Raw genomic sequence first — 15398 nt, 5'->3', positions numbered from 1 at the left:
GTAAATAAATGTGGAGGCTCTAGCATAGTAGTGGGGAGCACAGAGGTGGGAGATCACCCTGCAGCCCCCCCCCCCACTCCCTCCAGGACATGAACTCGGTGGGAAGGCTGCACCCGACCCTGATATAGTGCAAAGATCAGGCCTGCCCCACAAAAATACCAGGGCCCTGTTCTTCCATGCCAGGCGCACCAAGCTAGCAAGTGAGAGGGACAGTCTTGCACAAACACCAAGCTCTGGCCTCTAATCCAGGCATGGGGCAAGCAGGCTCAGCCCAGTAGGATTCAGGTGTAGAGGGGTTCTCAGTGGGGTGATCTGGGTGCGGGCGGCTCAGTGGGGGATCTGGATGCACAGGGTTTCATTGGGGGCTCCAGGTGCAGGGGGAATGGGACTCTGTAGGGGGGTGAAGGTGAAGGAGATTGGGGCTCAGCAAGGGGGATCTTGGTGGGGGGGGTACGCCTTCCTCTACAGCATGGGGCACAGGTCACTTGCTGGTGGATTCTCTGAACCTTGCAGTCTTTAAACCGTGATTTGAGGACTTCAGTAACTCAGTCATAGGTTAGGGGTCTATTACAGGAGTGGGTAGGTGAGGTTCTGAGGCCTGCGTTGTGCAGGAGGTCAGACTAGAAGATCATAATGGTCCCTTCTGACCTTAAAGTCTGAGTCTGGGTGCAGTTGGTTGGAGCTCTGTGGGATGGGGGTCTGGGTGCAGGGGCTCATAGGGGTGAGATTTGAGTGTGGGGGCTTCAGCGGGGCATGGTCTGGGTGCAGGGGGAAGGGCTAAATGGGGGTCTGGATGCAGGGGAGTGGGGCTCAGTGGGAGGGATTTGGGTGTGAAAGGTGGGGCTTGGCCAGGGGGATCCAGATGCAGGGGGCTGAGGCTCGGCGGGAGGGGCAGGGTACTGGGGGGGGAGGGGGTTTCAGATGTATGGGGTTGAGTGGATAGAGGAGCAGCTTCCCGCACAGTGACTCCTCCCCCTGGGGCTGAGGCGTAATGGGGGCAAAAGGAGGCATGCAGAGCTTTCTGGCCCCAGCTGCTGCTTGCGGGGGAAGAGGAAGTCCTGTCCTCCTCTTCCCCCAGGCCTGCATGACTAGTAGCTGAGCCCAGCACAGGGTAGAAGCCACTGGCCAGGACATCCCCAGCCCCTCCGCGGTGATTTATCTCTCCGCTGGCTGCTCCAGACATCTGAAAGGATGTGCCCATGCTGCTGCAGAGGGGCATCTGATTGCTCACGCAGCTTCCCTTTACTTCCCTGTCAGAAGTTATTTTTCTGTGAGGGACATGAATTCTGCACATGCACAGTGGTGTAGAATCCCCCCAGGAGTAAACTTCGTTAGTATTTGGTAACACTTTTTTTGTGTAAGAGTTTGAACTTGTTCATTAGTTTAAAGAAGCAAAACTAAACCAAAACATGGAACAAAATGTCTGTTCTCGGGCCAACTGAAGATCATTGATTTTGCAGACATTTTTCAGAGTATTTTGTAACTGTGGTAGCTTTTTTATTTTTTGTAAAGGATATTATAACTAGATTTTTCTTTTTATGTTAGGAAAAAATATGAGAACTTGTTGTGTAGAACAGTATCCATTTTGTTTAGTGCAAAAATAGATGCAAACATCCTCAAAATTATGGAATCTGGTCCCAGACCTGGATCCAAATTTTGGAAAGGGCTCATGTATTAATGGATTGAAACAAAATCCTGCATTCACAAATCCCCTGATGTCAGGGGGATGGTTTTCAAAATTCATATAAAAATATTGTGATTTGGTCCCATCTATTTTGTTAACACCAGCAGGACAAGTTCAGATTCTGACTCAAATGTTTTATAGTATCTGGGCAGCCTAGAGTCAGGAGGGCTCCACAGGAAACATGGTGGGAAGGGTTTTCCAGGAGATCCTGTAAGTTTTCCCAGGTGCATTAGGAATGCAAGCTATTAGTTTTGTTAGTTCATGGCATTTTGTGCACTCACTATCAAATACATCTGCCTGTGCACCAGCTTGAAAAAGAATATACTTCTAGTGTGTTAAAAATGTGCAGAACCATGTGTGGGATTTCTAATACTTCAACTTTTTATATATGAACTTTCCATATATTTTTAGGTCTCTCTCTCTAAAAATACAGTCCACAAATTTATACTTAGTGCCACATACTACTTTCAATCTGTGCTTCTCATGCAGGACTTCCACTGATGCGAATGGAGATTCTTTGCATTGACTAAGTGCAGAATATGGACCTTGTTGTAACATTTGTTCACCCACCATATGAAATCATTTGCAGAATGTCATACAAAGCTGTAATTTTAGAGGAACAAAAACTACTAACATTTTACCACAAAGTATTTTTTCTTCTTTAGGGTAATCCTGGATTGAACAATGTGATAAACCTTTAAATCCAACTAAGAGGAGAACAAGGGAGCAAGGTAACTATTTAGACATTTGTGATATTGTTTCTATAGAATGTCTGTTTAGCAATGATAAGTTTTTCAAATACTAACCTACAGTATTTTTAAGTTTAGTTCTATTAAGGAAATAAGAGCTAACCCTATGATAACTATAATGTTAATAATGGTCTGGAAGTTCTTTAGTTTCTATTACATACCTCAGGAAATTTCCCTATAAGTAGCATTGTAGCATAAAGCTCCAAACCCCCTAGTAAACCACAAATCTACTTAACTACTCCATATCCATAAATCAGTTGTCTTTTTTAAATTTTAGAAGTGACTATAAGGCTAAATCCTACTGCCATTATTCATGTAAAATTCTCACTGAATTAATGGGAGTTTTACTTGAAGAAGAACTGAAGGAATTGGCCTTTGGTATTTCTGAAGGTGTCATGTTGATGGCCTTATAGATTCAGTTCCCTTCTCTCTTCACAGAAAAGCTGCAGCTAGGGCAGTAATCGCGTAAGCTTCCACACAAAGCTTAAAAAAGCCAAGAATAGTTTTAGTGGCAACTCCTTTCTAGCAATCACTCATACTTAAAATGCAAGTAGAGCAATACCACAACATCACAGCCAGTCGGGGGGCACACTAGCTTCTGATCCATGGGAAAACTCTGAACAGCCGTTAAAAATATTAATTAGATGGCAAACTGATTGGGAAGAAAATCATTTTAGCGCCCCGTACACAATAGATGAACTCAATGCTGGAATAAGTCAGCTGAAGAACGGCAAAGCAGCTGGACTTGACAACATATGCACAGAACAGATTAATCATATTGGTCCTGCAACCAAATTATGGATATTACGCCTTTTTAACAATTGCTCATCAACCTTAGAATACATTATGGTGATGAGCCCGTGTAATAGCTCTACTGATGCCAGGGAAGGTTGCCTCTGACCCAAAGATCTTCAGGCCAATATCACTTCTATGCCACCTTTATTGACTTTATGAACGCTTCATTCTAAGTCACCTCTCACCCCATATTGAACAGCATACAATACTGGAACAAGCCAGATTTATACCAGGAAATTTCTGCAGTAGCCAAATATTAAATATCACCCAGCATATAGAAGATGGATTGGAGAGAAGGATGATAACAGGCAATGTGTTTGTAGACCTATCAGTGGCACACCATGCAGTCAATCACCAAATCTTGCTTGCCAAAGTCTACAATATGACACTTGACTACCATCTTGTGCAGCTCATCCAATCTCTTCTGGAGCAGAGATGCTTTTACGTAGAACTGTGCAAGAAACAGAGCCACTGGAGACAACAATGAAGTGACCAGCCCATACAGAGCAACACAGGAGCTTTATATATGCCAATGAGCTATGCATCACATCATAGGAGAAGGACTTTGCCACTGTCGAGACTAGACTTATGTGCACTGAGCAACCTCTCAACCTCTTACAATAAGAACCAGCTTCATACCAACCCAAGCAACACAAAAGTGACTGCCTTTCACTTATACTATCAAGAAGCCAAGCCATGGAATCCCACTGACTAGTCACCCAAATTGGGTCTACCTGGGAGTGACGTTGGACCAGACACTTCAAAACAAATGTGAAGAAGGTGAAAGGGAAGGTTAGCTCCCATAACAACATCCTCCAAAAGTTGGTCACCTCAAAGTGGGGAGCCAATCCAGCTATTGCCTTGTGCTACTCCATAGTAGAATGTGCATGTCTATTATGGGAAGGATCTGGCATGCTAAGAAATTAGACCCTGTTCTAAATGACAGCTGTCGTGAAATAACAGGATGTCTAAAGCCAACACCAAAGGATAGTGTGTATTCACTGGCTGGCATTCAGCACCTGACATCAGGAGGAAAGTAGCAAGCCAAAGGGAAAGATCACGGCAGATGGAAGATCCAAGGCATCCATTATATGATCCCACAGGAGTAATCAAACGCCTTAAATCGCAAAACCAGTGTGGTGCTTCTGGTTACAACAGCTGGCAATGGATGACTGAGGTTATGGAATGAAAGACTAAATGCAGTTGGAAGCACTGAAATAGATATGGAACCTCAGGAGGACCTTCCTGGAGGATCTGATACAGATTGGTCAATGTGGCAATGTCTGAATTGCCTGCACACGCAAACTGGTAGATAATAGACTAATATGGTCAAATGGGGCTTGTAGCCAGGAGGGCTGGTTCCCCTCTGAAAGAGGCCCAGAGGGAGAATCAAACCCCCCCTGGCTGCTAGAGCCCAGAAGATCACCTGACCGGAGGCAGGGAGGTGGGGCCAGGCCTTCAGACGCTGGACGGACACCACCTGACCGGAAGCAGGGAGGCGGGGCCAGGCCCTTAAAACCTCGGCCTGCAAACTCAGTCGGAGGGCGACGGCCGAGGGAGAAGGACGCGCCTCACTGGAGGGTCCACGCTCAGACTGGGCCTGAAGCTCAGGCTGAAGGGGAGAGGCCCGTCTTGACCCCAGACTGGGGACTGACAGAGAACCCACCGGAATTCCCCATTACCTGGGAGTCGGACAGGAGCCCCCCTGAGTCACCTGCTGCCCGGGAGTCAGAGGAGGAGCCAGCTAGACTACCCACTGCCAGGGACACGGAGAACCTACCGGCCCTGCCGGCAGCCTGGGACCCAGAGAACCTACCGGCCCTGCCAGCAGCCTGGGGGCCGGAGGACCTAGAGGAGCTCCCCAACGAGGAGGAGCCCATGGAGTTGCCGGAACTGCCCCCCGTGGACGAGGAGGGCCTGGTGGGACTACCACTTGCCGGCGGCCTGGAGGAAACAGGTACCTGGGGTTACGGGGAGGAAGGAGCCCAGGGACAGCCCTAAATGGGGGCTGAGTCAGAGGCAACCCCGGGCGGCGTGTTGCGGCTGGAGCCCCGCCGACCCCGTGGCAAACGTTGTTGCCACTGCCAGGGCCCTGGGCTGGGACGCAGTGGAGAAGGGTGGGCCTGCGTCCCCCTCCCCCATTCCCAAGCCCCGAGAGAGCCTTACCCTCCTCACCAGCCCTGCTTCTGAGCCGGGCGCTAGACTGCTTGTTTGTGGCCTCACCAGCCCTGCTTCTGAGCCGGGCGCTAGACTGCTTGTTTGTGGCCTCACCAGCCCTGCTTCTGAGCCGGGCGCTAGACTGCTTGTTTGTGGCCTCACCAGCCCTGCTTCTGAGCTGGGCGCTAGACTGCTTGTTTGTGGCCTCACCAGCCCTGCTTCTGAGCCGGGCGCTAGACTGCTTGTTTGTTGGCTCGCCCGCCCTGCCTAGGGCCGGGGTGAAAGACTGTTGGCTCGCCTGCCCTGCCTAGGGCCGGGGCGAAAGACTGTTGGCTCGCCGGCCCTGCCGAGGGCCGGCGCCGGGGGAGTGGTCCGCCCCCCCCCTCCAGAAAGGGCTCAGAGGGGAAACCCCGACGCTACCCCAAAAGGACACGTTTACACTGGTGGAGAATGCGGGCAGCTTTTGCCCCGTGTTGATAAGGGGCAACCCGCAACGCTAATTCCCCAATTCGCAGGCCAGGATGGACCTGATCAACTCCGCCAATGGTGGGCCGAGACGCAGCAGCAGCAGCAAGCAGCCCACCAACAGCAGCAGCAACAGCTGCTCCAGTCCTTAGGGGCCCAGCAGCAGCAGCTTGTTCGTGACCTGGGGTCGCAACACCAGGAGCAACAACGCCAATGCCTGCAGCAGTTGGCCGCCCTGCTCCCCACCCCGAGCGGCGCAGCAATAGGAGGAATGGCAGGCCCAGGGGTTGCCCCGATGCCGCTCCGCCTAACCAAGCTGGGCGCAGAGGATGACCCAGAGGCCTTCCTTATCACCTTCGAGCAGGTGGCATCGGCCGCCGGGTGGGCCCCCGCGCAGTGGGCCACCCTGCTGGGCCCCTAGCTGACTGGGACCCCCCAGGCCGCGTACCGGGCGCTTTCCGAAGAAGAGGCCCGAGACTATAAGACAGTAAAGGCAGCGATCTTAGATGCATTGGACATCAGCCCGGACACTTTCAGGCGACGGTTTAGGGGGAAGACGTACCCCCCAGGGGCGCGGCCCCGAGCAGTGGCCCAGGAGCTGAAGGACGCCTGCACGCGATGGTTGCTGCCCGACCGCCGATAGGCGGCAGAAGTCACCGATATAATAGTGACAGAGCAATTCCTGAAAATCCTACCGCCGCGCGGAAGGACTTGGGTGATGCGTCACCACCCCGCCACATTAAATGACGCCATCCGCCTCATGGAGGACTTCCTGGCGGCTGAGACCCCTCCGATGCAAGGGCCTCCGACGGTCGTCCGGAATTCTCCGCCACACGAACCCGGGTCGCGGCGCCCAGCACAGCCGGGGCCTGCTGTAAGGGACAGGCAGCATCAGTCGTCGGCCGCCGCCGTGAGGGGCAGACCGGCCCAGTCGTCAGCCGCCGCTGTCCCAGTGACTCAGCGAGAGATGCCCCGACATAGGCCAGAGCGGGAATCGGGGCCCTGGGGCGGGCCCAACCCGGTCCGCGATGGGAGGATCACACCAGGGAGACGAGAGGTCGGCCCCTGTTTTACCTGTGGGCAGGCAGGCCACCTGCAGCAGGATTGTCCTCGGATGGACTGCTCTTTTGGCCTTGTCTGCACTGGGGAGGGACGAGCCCGAAGGCAACTGCGGCCCGCCGTAACGATCCCCGTGCAGCTCCCAGACCGGGTTGTGCAGGCCCTGGTCGATTCGGGGTGCGGACAGACATTGGTCCGCCCGGAGCTGGTCCTCCGAAGCCAGAGAACCCCAGGGCGGGTCCACCTGCGGTGCATCCATGGGGACCTGAGAGAGTACCCCACCTGTCTGTTGACCCTCACCATAGCCAGCATGACCCAGGTGGTGCAAGTAGGAGTAGCCGCGGGGCTACCCTATCCCGTCATCCTCGGTCGGGACTGGCCCGGATTCACGCAAGTCCTACAGACCGTTGCTCACCTCGACGGTATGGTGCGAGCGGCCCTCGTGGGAGACACCCCACAAAGGGGTCACCCAGAAGCCGAGGACCCAAGGCCCCCAGCGATCCCACGTCCGTCCCGCAGCCCAAGCGGGACGAGGCAAGAGAACCCAAATCCGCAAGTTGGGGAGGACCCGCCTGCGAATTCCCTGGGGGACTTCAGCCAAGACCAACGCAGCGATCCCACGCTGCGCCATGCCTATGATCAACTTGCCTTCGTGGACGGCGAAGCGACTAATCCCAACCAAGCTGACCAGTGGCCCCGCTTTGAGCTGCGGGCGAACCGGCTATACCGTGTGGAGAGAGACCCCAGGACCCGGGAGCCCCGAGTGCAACTGGTGATACCCCGACTGCACCGGCGGGCCGTGCTCCAATTGGCCCATGACGTCCCCGCGGCCGGCCACCTGGGGTTGGACAAGACCCTCGCCCGGATTCTGACCCGCTTCTATTGGCCGGGAATCAGGCAGGAGGTAAAAGACTATTGTGCCTCCTGCCCTGAATGCCAACTGGCGGCTCCCCCAGGCGTACCTCGAGCCCCCCTCGTACCTCTTCCCATCGTCGGGACACCCTTTGAGAGGGTTGCGATGGACCTGGTGGGACCTCTCCCCAAGAGTACCGCCGGGTTTCGATACATCTTGGTCGTCATGGACTACACAACCCGCTTCCCAGAAGCAATCCCCCTTCGAAATGCCACTGCACGGACGGTAGCTGCGGAGCTATTAAAGATCTTCGCACGAGTGGGATTACCTCGTGAGATCTTGTCCGACCAAGGGACCAATTTCCCCTCCCGACTGCTCCGGGAGGTGTGTGGCATTTTGGGGATAAAAAAACTGCAGACCTCCGTCTACCACCCCCAGACGGACGGTCTGGTGGAACGATTTAATCGAACACTGAAGGGAATGCTCTGCAAGTTCGCCCCTGACGAGCTCCGCTGATGGGACCAGTTGCTTCCCCCGCTCCTCCTAGCAATCCGGGAGGTACCGCAAGCCTCAACGAACTTCTCCCCCTTTGAATTGCTTTATGGGCGGCAGCCCCGGGGCCTACTTGACCTCGTGAGAGAGACTTGGGAGCAGACACCGCCCCAGGATCACGGACTCCTGCAATACGTCCTGACATTACGGGACCGATTAACCCAGGCAGGGGAGTTAGCCCAAGAAAATCTCAGGGATGCCCAGAGGTCTCAGGCGCACACCTACAACCGGGGCGCCAGCGCCAGGACCTTCCAACCCGGGGATCGGGTCCTGGTCCTCCTCCCCACCGAGGAGTCCAAGTTGCTGGCCCAGTGGCAAGGCCCATACGAAGTCACCCGCCAGGTCGGTCCCGTCAACTATGAGATCCATCAGCCCCACCGCCGAAAGCCCCGACAAGTTTACCATGTGAACCTCTTGAAGCCCTGGCGCGAACGAGCAGCCCTTATGGTGGCGCCCTATCCCCCGGAACCGGAGCTGGGGCCACGAACCCCGGACCCCGATGATCAACAGGAACCTACACTCGGTGAAACTCTCACTGAAGGACAGCGGAGGCAAGTCCAACACCTCCTGAGGACCTTTTCCAGAACCTTCACAGCAAGGCCTGGTCAGACCACCCTAGTGTCCCATTGCATACAGACCCATCCGGGAGAGGTGGTCCGGGTCCCCTCCAGACCCCTCCCACGACACTTACGGAAGGCCATAGACGAAGAGGTAGAGACCATGCTGGAACTTGGGGTGATTGAGCCCTCGGAGAGTGAGTGGCGGAGCCCCGTCGTTCTAGTCCCCAAGCCAGACGGGTCTCGCCGATTCTGTATTGACTTCAGGAGGGTCAACCTAATTTCGAAATTCGACGCCTACCCCATGCCCCGGGTGGACGAGCTCCTCGAGCGGCTTGGGGAGGCCCAATACATCTCGACCCTTGACTTGATGAAGGGCTATTGGCAAATCCCCATGGAGGCGGGGTCCAAGGAGAAGACCGCCTTCGCCACGCCCAAGGGGCTCTACCAGTTCACAAGGATGCCCTTCGGGTTACACGGGGCCCCCGCAACCTTTCAGAGGTTAATGGACCGGCTCCTGCAGCCCCACATCGAATATGCGGCTGCCTACCTAGATGACGTGGTAGTGTATAGCCGCCGGTGGGAAGACCACCTCGAGCACATCGCGGCTATTCTTGGGGCCCTACAGCGTGCGGGCCTGACCGCAAATCCAAAAAAGTGTCGCATCGGGTGGCAAGAAGCCACCTACCTCGGATACACCCTGGGGCGAGGAGTGGTCCGACCCTTGATTGGGAAAGTCCAGGCGATAAGGGAGCAGCCGGCCCCGACCACCAAGAGACAGGTCCGGCAATTTCTGGGGCTTGTGGGCTACTACCGACGATTTATTCCTGACTTCGCCACCAGGGCAGCCCCCCTGACTAATCTCTTGAGAAAGACCGAGCCGGTACGTGTCCGCTGGACCCCAGAATGCGAGGAGGCATTCCAGGCCCTCAAGGGCGCGCTCTGCCGGGAGCCAGTGCTGTATAGCCCGGATTTCGGAAAAGGCTTTATTGTCCAAACGGACGCTTCCACGGAGGGACTGGGTGCTGTCCTGTCCCAGGAGATTGATGGGGAGGAACACCCCGTACTATACTTGAGCCGAAAACTCTTCCCCCGGGAGCAAAGGTATTCGGTGGTGGAAAGGGAGGCCCTGGCCGTAAAATGGGCCATAGAAGTCCTACAGTACTACCTACTCGGCAGTACCTTTATAGTCGTAACAGACCATGCCGCCCTGAAATGGCTACACCAAATGAGGGAAACCAATGCCCGCCTTATGCGATGGTACCTGGCCCTCCAACCCTTTGCCTTTACAGTGCGGCATCGGGCGGGCCGGCACCATGCGAACGCGGACGCGCTGTCCCGCTTAGGGATGGGCGAGGGGACTAGCCCCGGGGGTCAGGAGCTGAACTTGAGGGCGGGGGAGTGTAGCCAGGAGGGCTGGTTCCCCTCTGAAAGAGGCCCAGAGGGAGAATCAAACCCCCCCCTGGCTGCTAGAGCCCAGAAGTTCACCTGACCGGAGGCAGGGAGGCGGGGCCAGGCCTTCAGACGCCGGACGGACACCACCTGACCGGAAGCAGGGAGGCGGGGCCAGGCCCTTAAAACCTCGGCCTGCAAACTCAGTCGGAGGGCGACGGCCGAGGGAGAAGGACGCGCCTCACTGGAGGGTCCACGCTCAGACTGGGCCTGAAGCTCAGGCTGAAGGGGAGAGGCCCGTCTTGACCCCAGACTGGGGACTGACAGAGAACCCACCGGAATTCCCCATTACCTGGGAGTCGGACAGGAGCCCCCCTGAGTCACCTGCTGCCTGGGAGTCAGAGGAGGAGCCAACTAGACTACCCGCTGCCAGGGACACGGAGAACCTACCGGCCCTGCCGGCAGCCTGGGACCCAGAGAACCTACCGGCCCTGCCAGCAGCCTGGGGGCCGGAGGACCTAGAGGAGCTCCCCTCCGAGGAGGAGCCCATGGAGTTGCCGGAACTGCCCCCCGTGGACGAGGAGGGCCTGGTGGGACTACCACTTGCCGGCGGCCCGGAGGAAACAGGTATTTGGGGTTACGGGGAGGAAGGAGCCCAGGGACAGCCCTAAATGGGGGCTGAGTCAGAGGCAACCCCGGGCGGCGTGTTGCGGCTGGAGCCCCGCCGACCCCGTGGCAAACGTTGTTGCCACTGCCAGGGCCCTGGGCTGGGACGCAGTGGAGAAGGGTGGGCCTGCGTCCCTCTCCCCCATTCCCAAGCCCCGAGAGAGCCTTACCCTCCTCACCAGCCCTGCTTCTGAGCCGGGCGCTAGACTGCTTGTTTGTGGCCTCACCAGCCCTGCTTCTGAGCCGGGCGCTAGACTGCTTGTTTGTGGCCTCACCAGCCCTGCTTCTGAGCTGGGCGCTAGACTGCTTGTTTGTGGCCTCACCAGCCCTGCTTCTGAGCCGGGCGCTAGACTGCTTGTTTGTGGCCTCACCAGCCCTGCTTCTGAGCTGGGCGCTAGACTGCTTGTTTGTTGGCTCGCCCGCCCTGCCTAGGGCCGGGGCGAAAGACTGTTGGCTCGCCCGCCCTGCCTAGGGCCGGGGCGAAAGACTGTTGGCTCGCCGGCCCTGCTGAGGGCCGGCGCCGGGGGAGTGGTCCGCCCCCCCCCCCCCAGAAAGGGCTCAGAGGGGAAACCCCGACGCTACCCCAAAAGGACACGTTTACAGGGCTATTCTAATGACATGTATGTGTGTGTGTGTGGTGTGGCGCAGATCATGGAGCACTTGCTCATTTGCTGACACTTTGGAGGAGACTTGTATGAAGGAGGATCTTGCCACAGTGAGAGCCATTGCTTGTGCAAGTTCTGGAAAAATATCTAGTTTGTGACAAGGACACAAGGAGAAGAAAAAGATACTAATATACAATTACACCGAGGGTTTTCAAGAGAATTAGAAGTGACATCTGTGCTTACATTTCTGATATTTACATAACTAGTATCAAAAATAAAATCATAAACATAGCTTCTGATAAATATTACTTCCTTTTACTTTTTATGCCTAATTCTGCCGTGACATACACCATGGTAAGTAACTTCACTGACATTAATGAAATCATAAGTATAAAACTAGTGTAAATGAGAGGACAACTGGGCCCACTGCATACCACCAAGAATTATATATAGAAAGTTAATAACCATATCTTGCTATCTACCTTGTCTTCCTAATTACTCTGCATAGTACTGTCTGATAAAGTGGTATATTTCTTCAATGCTCCAACCTCACTATCATTGGCATTCTTAGCAGCTACACTTGTGCATAATGGGAAACTAGACTGCGCTTTCATCTTATTTCCTTGAATTAGATGCCATAAATCAGATTGCCTAAAAATCACAATCGCATGCAGAGGCTCCAACCCCCTCCCATGCACATGCTAGGGACAATCTAGCACCATGTGTCTTAGTTAATCTAATTACATTCTGTCTGTTCTTAGGTTGTTTCTACCAAGGAGAACAGGATTTGGATGACCTGCATGGTATGTGTAACCCCTAGTCTAAAAGCAAAAGATAATAATAATTGTGTTGCTTTTTAATAATTGATTAGTTTGACGTTACTGTTTGCGAAACAGACTGCATTACAAATGTTTTAACATAAAAAAGGTTGTATAAATTAAATCATGCAATTAGCGTTATGTTTCTGTTCTTTATTCCGATAAATAGACGATAGGTTAACAGATGTTGTATGCAAACATATTATGGTCTCATGGCCTGAGAGTTTGGGAAAATAGAAAAGTTTATGAAATATCAGTGACACTTGAGATAAAATGGGAAATTTCATTTCATAATAGAGCGTGAAAGAGGACTGATGGGATCAACAGGCTTTCTGGGAACCACAGTAAGAACCCATATAGACAGGGTCACTAAGTATGAATCTAACTTCTCTTGCAAAGAAAAGGTTTGATAATAGTCCAAGACAGACACGGCTGTCTCAGGATTTGTGAGTTTGAACTTTGTCTGTCTCTTCAGCAGTTTGTTTCTACTCATTGCAGGAAATTGAGATAGATTTCTGGTAGACTGCCCTAAAAGACGTTACCACCACCAATAGCATCTGATTCCAGGAGAACTCTCTGCACCTGATCAGAAGTTCAATATGAATTGCCAGCATGAGTGACTGACAATTCAGAAAAAATGGGAGAAAATAAGGATGAAAGGAAAAACCTGAACTACAGTGGGTGAAAACCTGAACTGCAGATGTGTGTCCAAGGGTGCTTGAGCCAGATAGCACAACTCACATTCACATGAATAATCCTTACTGATGTAATTAGTTTTCAAAACCTCAATGGATTCTCACTTAAGTCTTCAAAACAGGGTGTAAAACATAGGCCTTGGGCTGGTTCTTGACACAAGGTTGAATTTCACCCTGTGGATAGTAAGCATGAGAAAGCAGGAACCATTCTAAAGTTTCCTGAGCACTGAAGTTACAAAATAACAGAAAACACAGTGCTTGTCTACCAAATATATTGTTACTAGCATATGCACAAGCTTCTATCTTTTGACATTTTCCTTCAAATTTGTACTCTACTGGATATATTTTGCATTTTCTTTGGTTTCACAACTGAAGCTTTCTCCATCTTCCCCAGTTACCATCCCAACTCTTTCTGGTGACTCTGCTCATCTGCCAGAAAAGAGACAGACTCTGCAGATACATGAATTCTCATTAACATGCTCTTTTTTTTGGTACAGAAGTTAATGGCAGAGACCATAAGACTAACTGGACTGGAACCTTTCCCACTGCATTCTGGGAAATGTCTTGGTGCAGTACTGCCAAAACCTCTTGTAAACATATTTATTGTGCTGCTGTAAACCAGGCCCAAAAGTTTGTCTTTCCCTTGGCATAGTAGAAGAGAGATTTGTTCAGAGTAAACAAAAGTTATAGCTAAGTAAACTTTTCAAAAAAGTATTTGTTTATCTTGGACTTGATTTAATGGAAGAATTTTTTCTTAATACCACTTTGCATATACAGTTAGGGTTGTCAGTTTTGGTTGAATGTATTCCTGGAGCTTTCATCACATGACCATCTTTAATTAAAGATTAATTTCTAACTCCTGGTAGGGGTTGGTAACCCTACATACACTACTCACATTCAATGTAGTTGATAACAGCACCCTGGCATTTTAATCAAGAATATACTTTCAAAGTAACATCTCAGAATGGCATTGGGCACCAAGGATGCCATCCCACCACAGATTATACCCTTCAAATCAAAAGTTAGCCAAGTTCAATCAATGTCCCATCTCACTCTTGGAATAATGAGAGATGAATTATTGGAAGATACCCATCAAAATTAATAAGGGATATTTTGCCAAATCCTAGCTTTGTCCTTGGTGTGTTACTTTGCATCTCAGAGGCACCAACATAAATACACATGGGTTTTTGTAAGATGTTGAACTTAGTTATCTAAGTACATTATAATGCACTGTGTGAATATGCACTCTAAAACACGTTAGGGAAGTAGTCTGCTGTTAATGGCATTTAAACATGAAAACTAACTAGTGTCCAACAGATTGCTAACAGGCATTTATCTTGTCTTGTCTCAGGTAGCATATAGTTGAAGAGGGCCATCAGTTATCTTTCATATCCATAGTAGGTCTAATGTAGAAACTTCCCTACATTCTAAATTATTTTGATAAGGAAATCCAATCTAGTTGGAATATGTTTATTTTAAAATTATTACAGTACATAGCATGAGAGCCAAATCCTACGTGCCTTTCTGACGTGATTAGTCTCCATAACTTAACTGGCCCTATTTGACTGAATAAATTGGGAGGGATTGGTCCTAATACTGTAAGAAGAGCACCACGGAAATCCAAACTTTGAACTATATGCTAAGGTGGAGCTAAGGGGAGGTTATAGCTAAGAAATAATTTTGTTTATAGAGACACTGTCATATCAGATTTGGGCCAATTTGAAGAGCTTTTAGAAATCTAAAATCAGCAACAATATTTGCATGATTATTTCTTCATAGATGGAGACCCTTAAAATGAAACTGACTAAACATAAAATTGACCACATTGCGTTTTTTCTGTTTGGGCAATGATATTTAACCTGGAAACAAACAGCATGAAGAGTGGTAAGTAAATGGGATTTTAAAATTCTTTCATTATAGTAACCTCAGATGGTGGTAAATTATATAAGTGAAGAAATATTTGTTTCAAAATGTTTACTGTGACAATGCCAGTTCAAACTTGGTCCCAAAACAATGTCAGTTTAGACCAGAGGTTCCCAACTATTTTGGCTCAAGGGCCACAAGTACCCTGAATGGCCACCAGTCTCTGCCAGCAGGCTCACCCCCCTTGCAGCCAGATGGAAGGAGTTCAGTGAGGAGGCTCTCCTGTCCCCCTGTCTGCAGCAGGGAAACCTCACGCATCCTGTAGCCCATGTGCTCCACCTGGGTCACTGGGCAGCGCCTCCCTTCTGCAGCCAGGGAGATGGGAGATTAGTGCTCCCCTCCTCTGGGTCCAGCAGAGACCCCAGTACGTAGGGACCCAGGCTACAGCCGGGAGGGGAGGGGGAATGCTGATCTTCTGTCCCCTTGGC

At 51.7% G+C, this 15398-nt stretch overlaps 1 long non-coding RNA gene across 1 annotated transcript; it reads left to right on the top strand.

Annotated features, from left to right (window-relative positions):
• Positions 1 to 2396: 2396 nt before the first annotated feature.
• On the top strand, positions 2397 to 12980 carry LOC137162212 (uncharacterized). Its single transcript, XR_010922323.1, has 3 exons — positions 2397 to 2415; positions 12296 to 12337; positions 12851 to 12980. It is a non-coding gene; the product is annotated as an uncharacterized lncRNA (long non-coding RNA).
• Positions 12981 to 15398: the final 2418 nt, after the last annotated feature.

Source organism: Emydura macquarii, unplaced genomic scaffold, assembly GCF_026122565.2.
Source record: "Emydura macquarii macquarii isolate MOO-44397 ecotype Brisbane River unplaced genomic scaffold, CSIRO-AGI_Emac_v2 contig_2422, whole genome shotgun sequence".
In the NCBI taxonomy this organism is placed as follows: domain Eukaryota; kingdom Metazoa; phylum Chordata; order Testudines; family Chelidae; genus Emydura; species Emydura macquarii.
The sequence above is the reverse complement of the archived record's forward strand: the minus strand, read 5'-3'. Positions and strand labels throughout refer to the sequence as shown.